At 39.7% G+C, this 9,236-nt stretch overlaps 1 long non-coding RNA gene across 1 annotated transcript; it reads left to right on the top strand.

Annotated features, from left to right (window-relative positions):
* Positions 1 to 1,124: 1,124 nt before the first annotated feature.
* Positions 1,125 to 7,139, top strand: LOC142603478 (uncharacterized). Its single transcript, XR_012837421.1, has 3 exons — positions 1,125 to 1,257; positions 1,948 to 2,051; positions 7,024 to 7,139. It is a non-coding gene; the product is annotated as an uncharacterized LOC142603478 (long non-coding RNA).
* Positions 7,140 to 9,236: the final 2,097 nt, after the last annotated feature.

The raw sequence follows: 9,236 nt of genomic DNA, 5'->3' as shown, positions 1-9,236 counted from the left end.
GTACAAGCTATAATTTTTGCTGTACCGGTCAGAAGAAAGGTATAAATTAGAATAACCATGTGTTGCAGGTGTTCCTTAAATAGCATAGGTTATCAATGTACACTGAAGATGTAGTAATATTTCTTCTGATGCTTAGAAAGCTTCTATTTTAAATGCCTGCTCATGTTTTGAGGAGAATTAAGAAATGTACCTTTTTCTAGACTTTTTGCTTTCTTTGCAATGGCATTTCTAGTGATCCTGTGAGGAAAAGAGGAGTCTTGCTGCTTGCTTACATGGGATGTGATTAAATCATACTTGTTGCAATTAATAGTATGGTTATGGGCCAGCAATTCACATCAACAGTAATAAGGAAGGTGTAAAGCAGAAGGTTTTGCTTGCTATTATTCTGTGATATTAGAAGGAGAAAAAAGACTGAATATTCTCTCAAAGATGAGGTATATGCCTTTCATGTGTAACAATACTTAACTGCTCTGCAGGTGCTCATTTGGTCTTTTGGAGGTGAACACCACAGTCTAGTCTGAGAATCTTTTCAGTTTTGAGAGGAAAATAGTACAAGATTCAACAGAAATCTTCTGAAGAAAAATGTGTTTAACTTCCTTTACAAAAATGTCCTGCCTGTTTATATTTTAGGCCAACTGGCAAGGCAGAATGCATTACAGCTCTTGGTACGCAGGACTGGTTTGTGACTCGAGACTCTCTCGGGCGATCTAATGAGACTTCTGAATTTCTCAGTGGCCTTTAATGTTGCCCATAAATCCAACCCCACTTCCTCTTTACTGAAGGTGGGGTTTGTCATCGTCAGTGGGAGCAAACTGAGGCCATGAGAGATCGCTTGTGCCTAAACAAACATGGGCAGTGGTTAAGTTCAAGGGCCAAATTCCGAGCTCTTAGCTGAGGAAATAACTGTGGCCTTGTCTGCAGGGGAAAGTTTTTACTAGTTGTCCTCTAAGCCCCACGTGGAGGCTATTTTTTTTTTTTTCCAGCGATGAGTGGCTTTTTTTTGGTTAGCTTAAACATTTTCCCAAGTTGCACAAGGTAAAGAAGCACATTTATTACCACGTAAGAGGTACTTGTACAAGATTAATTCATTCCTTGGGCTAGTCCAGAAACCTTCCCCAGATGAAGAAAGCCCGCATCTGTAAAAGCAAACCTGCAGCTGTCCTGTAGGACATGCCTGACCATTCAGACAGAGCAGCTGAGGACCCATCATCTCACTGGGGTGGGCCAAACACTTTTCCAAGTAATCCTTCATCTGAGGTGGGTTCAAGATCTGCTCTGTAGCTGCTCCCCAAAATGGCACCCTCAGTGCCAATGTACAAACTCCTTTTAAAATTCTTCTAAAATGTAACTTTTTACAGCACTACTTAGTTTATTTCTCTTGCCTTGTTCAATGTTGTTTGTATGCATAACTCTTACTGTCATTTCTTTAGCTTTTAAAAGATTTCCTGTGTTTAAGTTTAGTTTCAGTGCAGAATGAAGTACTTAAAGCTTTAGCAGGACTAGGATCATTGAACGGCTGATGATTTTTACATATTTAATTTAGAAGCTTGGGTCCCACACTGATGAGAAGGAATCTTCGGTGTTTCTGACTGCTCTGGAGAAAGCCAAGGGTGCAGCAGATCCCAGGTACAGGGGAGTTTTGTTCAGTAGAGTCTGTAGCCTGATGTGAGAAAAGGTTCTCCTGTGGGTGTCCTTCCTCTCTTACTGAGCAGGAAGATGTTATGCAGATGGGGCAAAAGAGGGAGGGGGGAAAATCTTTCCGATCCCAGCTAGTAAAAGGGAGAATATTTAAATGTGGATATTAGGTGCCTGGCTAGATGTGGTTGCTGTTTCAGTTGTATCATATTGCATTGCAACGTATGCAAGAGTGTTGATGTAGTTAGTGATTCAGTTAAATCCTTGCTCACCTAATGTTTATTGTGTGTCTTGTTGCACTGACAACTCCAGGGAGCTCCAGAGCTGCCAAGGAGATTTTAAGTTTTCCTTAATGAGAATCAACTGCAGAGGCCTGGAGGGAAGATCCATACCCAAACAGCAGCAATCATTCCCTGGTGAGTAAAGTTTGAAGAACAAGGAGATACTTAGCCCAAGAATCAACAACTCCTAGTCAAAAGCATTCCTCAGCCCTCCTTCTAACGTCAGTAGGAAAGAATGAAGCAGTAACAGGCTAGCATAGGGGGGTGGCAACTTCTGAAATTGGACAGCTGACACCAGTCAGAAAGGGGGATGTAGTGTTGCAATACATGTGGTTGGACTTGTATAGTTGAGCCAAGATTGTCACAGAGCCACTAAATGAATCTCTTAAAATAAGTTTGCCATGTATTTTCACACAGTAGGTTATGCTGCTGAAAGAACTTACCTGTTTTATTCAAGAATTAATTGCTTGCTGTTATGTCTTTTTGATTCAGGTGATTCCTTCTTTTAATACTGCATTTAGGCTATAGGAGCCTAATTTTAGTCTAGTGATGTTGCAGTTTGGCACAATTCAGCTTAAACTTTGTTTAACCACACCCCACCCCCATCCCCAAATCAGCAGAACGCAGTGGTACTCTTCCTTCCTGTATTCTTGTTCTTTATATTTTCTTTAGCTTATATGTGATGTACAGGATTTGTCTAACTCATGCATGTTTTGAGTAATTAATATTTCAAGTAATTAATGCATGAATTATTGGTCTCAGATTCTAGTATTTTAGCTTGTCTCTTCAGTGGCCTCTTTCAGCTGGAATGAGCAGCACCTGTAGCTATTAGTGAAAAAAGATTAAGAATAGGTCTTGCATAAAGAATGTGGGAATTTAAATATAGTTTATTTTTGGTAGATGTGCACATCTGAAACCTTGTCTCCTATCACAGCAAGGTGCTGTGCACAAAAATAATTATATGAGTAGGAACTGAGGCCATGAGACATTAGGTAGCTTGTTCAGCAAGTTAGGAAGCCTGAACAGGGAATTAAACCCAGATCTTTTAAATCCTAGGCTAGTACTTTAAACACTAAATTACCTTTTTCTTTCTACTTGATGGCTTTACTGTGCTTTTACACTTCTTTGATTTGTCCTCATTTATAGTCTGGTTTATCCCCTTGTACTTTTTTTTTTTAGTTCCTTTTGTCTTTATATTGGTCAGTTTTGTTTTCTCTGGCTTTGCACTTAGCCTCTCTTTTTTTTTTTTTTTCTTCCTCATTTTAATCTTGGACTCTCTCTCCCTTTGGCTTTGCATGGACTCTGTTGGTTTTGTTTTTTTTTTTTCCTTTGCTTGAGCTTAATGTTGTTTTAAAAGGTATGTGTGGCTCCCCCCATCCTCTTGTTCAGCCTTTGCTGGTGGGAAATCAATTCGTCTTCATGTATTTATTCTCCAGAGTGACAGATACCGTTTTTTCTTGTGATATGATTCATCATATTACATTATATTAATGAATTACAATTTACATAATATCACAAGTCTCCTCCATCTTTACCTTTTTAAAAAGGTCATGCAGTCCCTTTTCCTGCTGCAAGGCAGAATCACCTGTGCTGATGTTGGTCCTAATGGGTCCAATGTATTCTGAAAGATCTCCAATAACAGAGACTCTGCAACTGCCCAGACAAATTCTTTCCAGTATTATTCTTACTGCTGGAAGGCTGCCTCCCCATGCTGTTTGTGTCTTACCTGAACTCTTTTGCTGCAGTTTAAGCTCATTGCTGCTTCTCCAATGTACCAAGGACATGGAATAGGTATTTATTTTATGTCATACTTAAAAACTACTATTTTCCTCCTCAGTTTTCTTTCACTTAAGTAACACTTCTTCTTTCAGTCTTTTTTGCATGTCAGCTTTTAAGATGCATAGGTCTGTTGTTGCATGCAAATGTGGAAATAGTCCAAAGGACAGCAAATGGTAAATGGAAAAAAATTAGACCCAACAGTCTTGGTCCTACGGTGCTTGATAGTTTTCAGACTCGTTGAACTGGTGGTTCTTCTGCAGAATTACTACAATCTTTGCAAAATACCCTATCTGTGATTGTGAAAGCCTTTCAAGAATGCTACAATTGTAATCCAAGTTCTGTAAGTGTAACCTCTGGATATGCAACTAAGGAGAGCTCTGGTTTGCTTGCATTCCCAGGCTTTCCTTAACCTTCGAGATTTTGTATCTCATTACCCCCTTACCTCTTGTTTGACTTTGGTGGTGCTTTCCACTGAAGTTTGGAGATCTACTTACTACTGTAAGTCACCCCTTTTCCCATAAAATCTCAAGCTGGCTATACTTCCCAGAAGTACTGAGATACACAGTCACATATATATATTTCAGTCATTCATCCTTAAAATTTGCTGTCAAAGCCATTCTTCTGCTGTTGGAACTCTGTTCTCATGTTTCCCTTTGTTCTGTGGGAGTTGCTAAGATTTCCCATTGAAATTTATTTTAAACGTTTGCTCTTTTGTGCAGATTCACTGCACAGTCTTGTCTCCCACAGTGTAGATGGGTTACAATGGAGACGATGGTAACCTGGCAGTGATACAGGAGCACATTACTTGCAGCTGTAGTGAGATTTCACCCAGCATTCTGATGCAGAGTACTTCACACTTCCAAATTAATCATGCTTCTCTCTCTGTTCTTGTTGCTTGGGTAAATATTTCACTGTTGTGTACACTTGGGCAGTGATCTATGTGAGAACCGAGGTTCTTATTTTCCTGCCTCTTGTACTTGCTTACCTACCAAGCAAGCTTTTAAGCCTGGTGCCTTTTTCACACTTGATAAAATTAGTCTGTTTCCATCATGTAGCGTTGGTTCTTTATAAATCTGAATACAAGTAAAGAAATTCACGTCTATTGCCAAATGTTCTGGCTGAATGCCATCCCTGGTGTTCTGGCTTCATCCAGATGACGAATGTTCCCTGTCAGCCTGCAGCCTAGTGAGAGGGGACAATGGTACAGAAATACTGTAATTATCTAATCAACTTTGCTTAGAATGTTAAGCAAATGCAATTCTTTAATACTCTGATTTTACTATAGCTGTTAATTAATATGTGCAAATGCAATTTGTACAGCAAAACCAAGTAGAGGAAACATTCACTTTTAAGTTACTTTACTCCCCTCTAGTGGTCTTATATCATACGCACTTTTACATAACACTTTTCATCACAATAGATTTAAGGCTGGTGTTAATATTCTGTAAAAACCAGAAGTCTACTGGTAACTTCTTCCTTCCATCTGCTCATCTTCTCTTCCTATAGAGAAACCAGTTCAGTGACTGGGATTCTTGCCAATGTAACTCTCTAAATGAAACTGTTCTTTATATGTCGCCTTTAAAAAGGCCAAGCTGCACCCACAGCTTTAAAATCAGTACGTACAGAAAAATCTTAGCGCTGTGTACTAAACGTTTATTTCTGTGCCCTCAAACCTGTTCACAAGGAGTGTTAGCATCAATGTTGCGGTGACTCAAACTGCAGCCAGCACTGTAGAAACATCAGCAGAACCCAGTCATGTCTGTAGTACTGCTATATGTTTGTTCTGTGGGACATGCCAGTTTTGGTGTGTGTCTAATGCTGTTTGGGCCTGTGCAAGTTGTGGGACATATGGAGACTGTCGAATGACTGGGTTCCTCCTTTAAGCTTGCCAGTTGGCCATTTTTTGTAGGATGTGGCTTCCACTAGCTGGAAAACAGATGAGAAGGTACAGGACCAGGATGGAAACTTCTACTTTTCCAGTAATTTCTTGGTTCTTTGCTTAAGTTACTGATGTTGTAATCAACACTATACAGGTGTGCAGCACAGGCTTAATTTAGCAATAGTTAATGGGTAAAGTCTCACTAGGTTTTTCTTTGCTTGCTGGAGTCTGTATTTTAAAGGTTTTGAAATGACTTGCTAATACAGTGTCCTTGGAGAAGATAGGGTATCTCATAAGATGCTTGTCTCCTTTCTTCTTTTTCTGCTCAGAGAGAGTATATTAAGGAAAATGTAGATAGAGGATTAATTTTTCAGAAGCTAGCTGCTCTTTTCAAACTACCAACTCTTAACTTTTCCATTTTCTTCTAGAATGCCTTGGACTGATATTTGGAAGAAAAGAAAGGGGAATGAGAGGAGTATAGAGTCAGTCAAGAAAATGTTGACAATTTTCCATTTGAAAATACAGTTCTTTTAAAATACTTCACAAAATTGTGTTTGTCTTCATATTTAGTTATGGAAGAAAAATGGAAATGTTCCAAGAATCAAAACATTTTAACACTATTTGAGTGGAAACTTTTGTTTTAAAATGAGTCTTTATTTGTAAACTTTTGCAACTCTAAAAAGTCAAAATTGAAACGAAACAGTTTAGAAGATCCAAACCCGGCCTTTTTTCCGCATGATTTTTCTTTTGTGGAAAACTTAAGTATCTCAGTTTCCTTCCAAGCTGGAAGGAAACCAAATGTGAAAAGTAAAATCCTTCATAAAACGTAACTCCTGTCTTCCTGCAGTACTCTTACAAGAGATTATTTGCCTGTGTCAGCGATGCATGTTATAATAACCAATAGCTGGGGAAACTATTTCCTACGTTTCTCAAGATTGTTCCCTTTAGGTCATTAGCAGATAGTTCTAATAAACATGAGCTGAGCCAGTAGAGGCTTTGACTCTATTTATCATTGCGGATGTCTGAGCAGTCCCTGTGGGAAGTTGTGACCAATTCATCAGCCAGGGAGTTTAACTTGTTCTTAACTCTTCTCTTGAACAGCAGTGTCCACAGTCTAAATCAAAATCATTCACATGCATGCATGTAAGAAGCAGGTAAGATACGTAATATTGACATAAAATTATCTGTACAGCTGTAAAAAGCATACGAGCAGGCAACTGGTGCAGAAGTTTCTTTACTCAAATGAGCTGGCAGACCCTGCTTTTGGGAGTGCCTGGGCAGGGAAGGATCCACCGCTGCTTGGGGGGAATCCTGCCTGACCTGGCAGTTCTGCAGGTGGGCCCATTCCAGCTCTGCCACTCTGGCACTGCAATGTGGGCACTGGGGCTTGACAGTTGAAACAAGTTTCCCTGCCTCCTTTGGTGATATTGCTGCTGTTCTTCTCTGCAGGTTCAGTTTGCTAGCTCTCTGCAGCAAATCTGCGTAGTAGTCCCATAACCTTGCAATTTCAAGTATGCGTATGCTCCAGTACCTTCCTCCAAGAAGCAGAGCTCAGCAGCTTAACATGTGAGTCAAAGTAGGACTTCTGGGTCCTTATGCTTAGGAGAGCAGGGAACTTGGCCGGTATGGATTCAGACTCAATGATTCTAGGTCTCCAAAACAGAAAAAAATCTATTGAAACACTGCACCCCAGTAGAAGTATCAGAGAGGACGTGATTGAATGGATCCCAATATGAAGCTTATGATCCCTGTAACCCTACTTCTCAGAGCGCAGAATCATGGAGCGGTTGAGGTTGGCAAGGAGCTCTGGAGGTCACTTGATCCAACACCCCTTGCTCACTTGCATAGTCATATCCAAAAAGCTGTAAGATCTACTTGTGGTAAATGAGGTTCTGGAGTCATCCTAGAGATGGACTACTTCATATGTTTCTGCCTTGTTGTCAGAGTGTCTTTCCACCACTGCTCCAGTTTGCCTACACCTGGTGTCGAATGGCAATGGCTAATTGTCTGGAGCTTTCTTTCTCTGCTGTTAATATAGTGCAATAAGGCCACAGTCTCATTTGGGGTTTCTGAGAGCTTCTGGAATACGAACAACCTTATAAATTAAATCACCACACTATCTGCTGAATGCTTTCTTGCAGAAGTGCTGGCAACTGTGGAACATATTTTGCTGATCATCTGAAGAACAGCAACTTCTACACCTGGCAGCTGTCAGACAGTGTTTTCTTAAAGCAAGGCTGTCTGCTGATAGCTCAGGAGTAGGGTTGAACAGTGCAAACTCAGATACGTTTATAGCTAGGATTTGCAGATTAACACACTTCCCAGCATCTTCCTGGGCTAAATCCCACCTGCATTCTGCATGAGTGGAAGAAGTTCCTCAGATTTTCTTTCCATTATGCTCCTTCAATCACAGTTAACACAGAATTTAGTTCCAAATGTGTTAGAAGAGCTCTGTTTTCCAGCATGGGATTTGATTAAGCATAGGGCTAGCTAATCTTTCCCATATTATAGGTTTAGCCAGTGGCATAAATGATAATATTTTCTTTAAAATAATAATGCTGAGATACCCTAGAAAAAGCAACATTTCCAGGATTCCATGGGCAATGACCGTTATCAGCACGTGCATGTTAGTGATCCATTGAACTGATATAATGGTGCAGTTGGTTTTGTAACATATTTAGCTCTGAATATGTCACTGTTGAAGAGCGTATTAGAGTATATACATACGTGAATTCTAAAGACTTATTTTTTTCAAGTTGGAGTAAATTCAAACAGCAGTAATTTTCTTGTTTTAGACAACAATGCCAAGATTTCTCTTTGTATTTTCCTGTGCAGGACTCTGAATATTTAGTCAGCAAGACTGCACAGACTTGTTGCTGTTTTGCTGTTTGTGACAGAAACTCAGGTAGGTAAAGAGCCTTGTGTATGGACCAAAGAATGCAGAGGATAGCATATTTTGAAAAGGAGGAAAGACTTTGTAGCCAATTGTATGGAAGGAATTGTTTCCAGCTCTCCATAATGCATTAAAATCCATCTAATGTGCTGTTTTCAGAGACTTCACTGCTCTAGCTTAGCTTAACTGATGGAATAGCGTTCACCACACTGAAGTCAGGGCATGCTCTGAAGTCCACTGAAATAAATGGAAGGGAAAAAAATTATCTCAGGCTTTGGACTAGTCTTGTAGTGCCAAAGGAAGTTTCTCCAGATCATTGCAGTGCAGGGAAACTGTTTTCCCAATAGTTTATCATAAAATGTGTCCAGACTGGAGCCTCTGAAAGATTTCCTTATCTTGAAAAGGCAGCATGAATCTCCTTATTTACATCACTCACTGTTTCATCCATAAAATTAGACTTCCTTCCTTTTAATGATGAACAGGAGTGGGAAAAGTCAGCCTTACTGTATATCCATATATCGATAGATAGATAGATATAGATGTCCTTTTTCCCAAGCATCTCCTGCCCATGAGTATTTTTCCTTGGCTCTCCCTTATGGGTGTCAGATGACATTTCCTCTGCTGACTGTGTGCCTGTTTGACCTCTGTTCTTATTTGTCTGAAGTTATGTGGTATTTTTTTTGGTATTGAAAGGAGTTCACAAAGCTAAAACCAGTTTTCAACATTTTTATTTAAAATTTGTAAAGTGTCAAAACCTGTCCCTTTATAA

Source organism: Balearica regulorum, chromosome 12 (genome assembly GCF_011004875.1).
Source record: "Balearica regulorum gibbericeps isolate bBalReg1 chromosome 12, bBalReg1.pri, whole genome shotgun sequence".
Classification (NCBI taxonomy): Eukaryota; Metazoa; Chordata; class Aves; order Gruiformes; family Gruidae; genus Balearica; species Balearica regulorum.
Note: the sequence above shows the minus strand (reverse complement) of the source record. Positions and strands in the feature narration are given on the sequence as shown.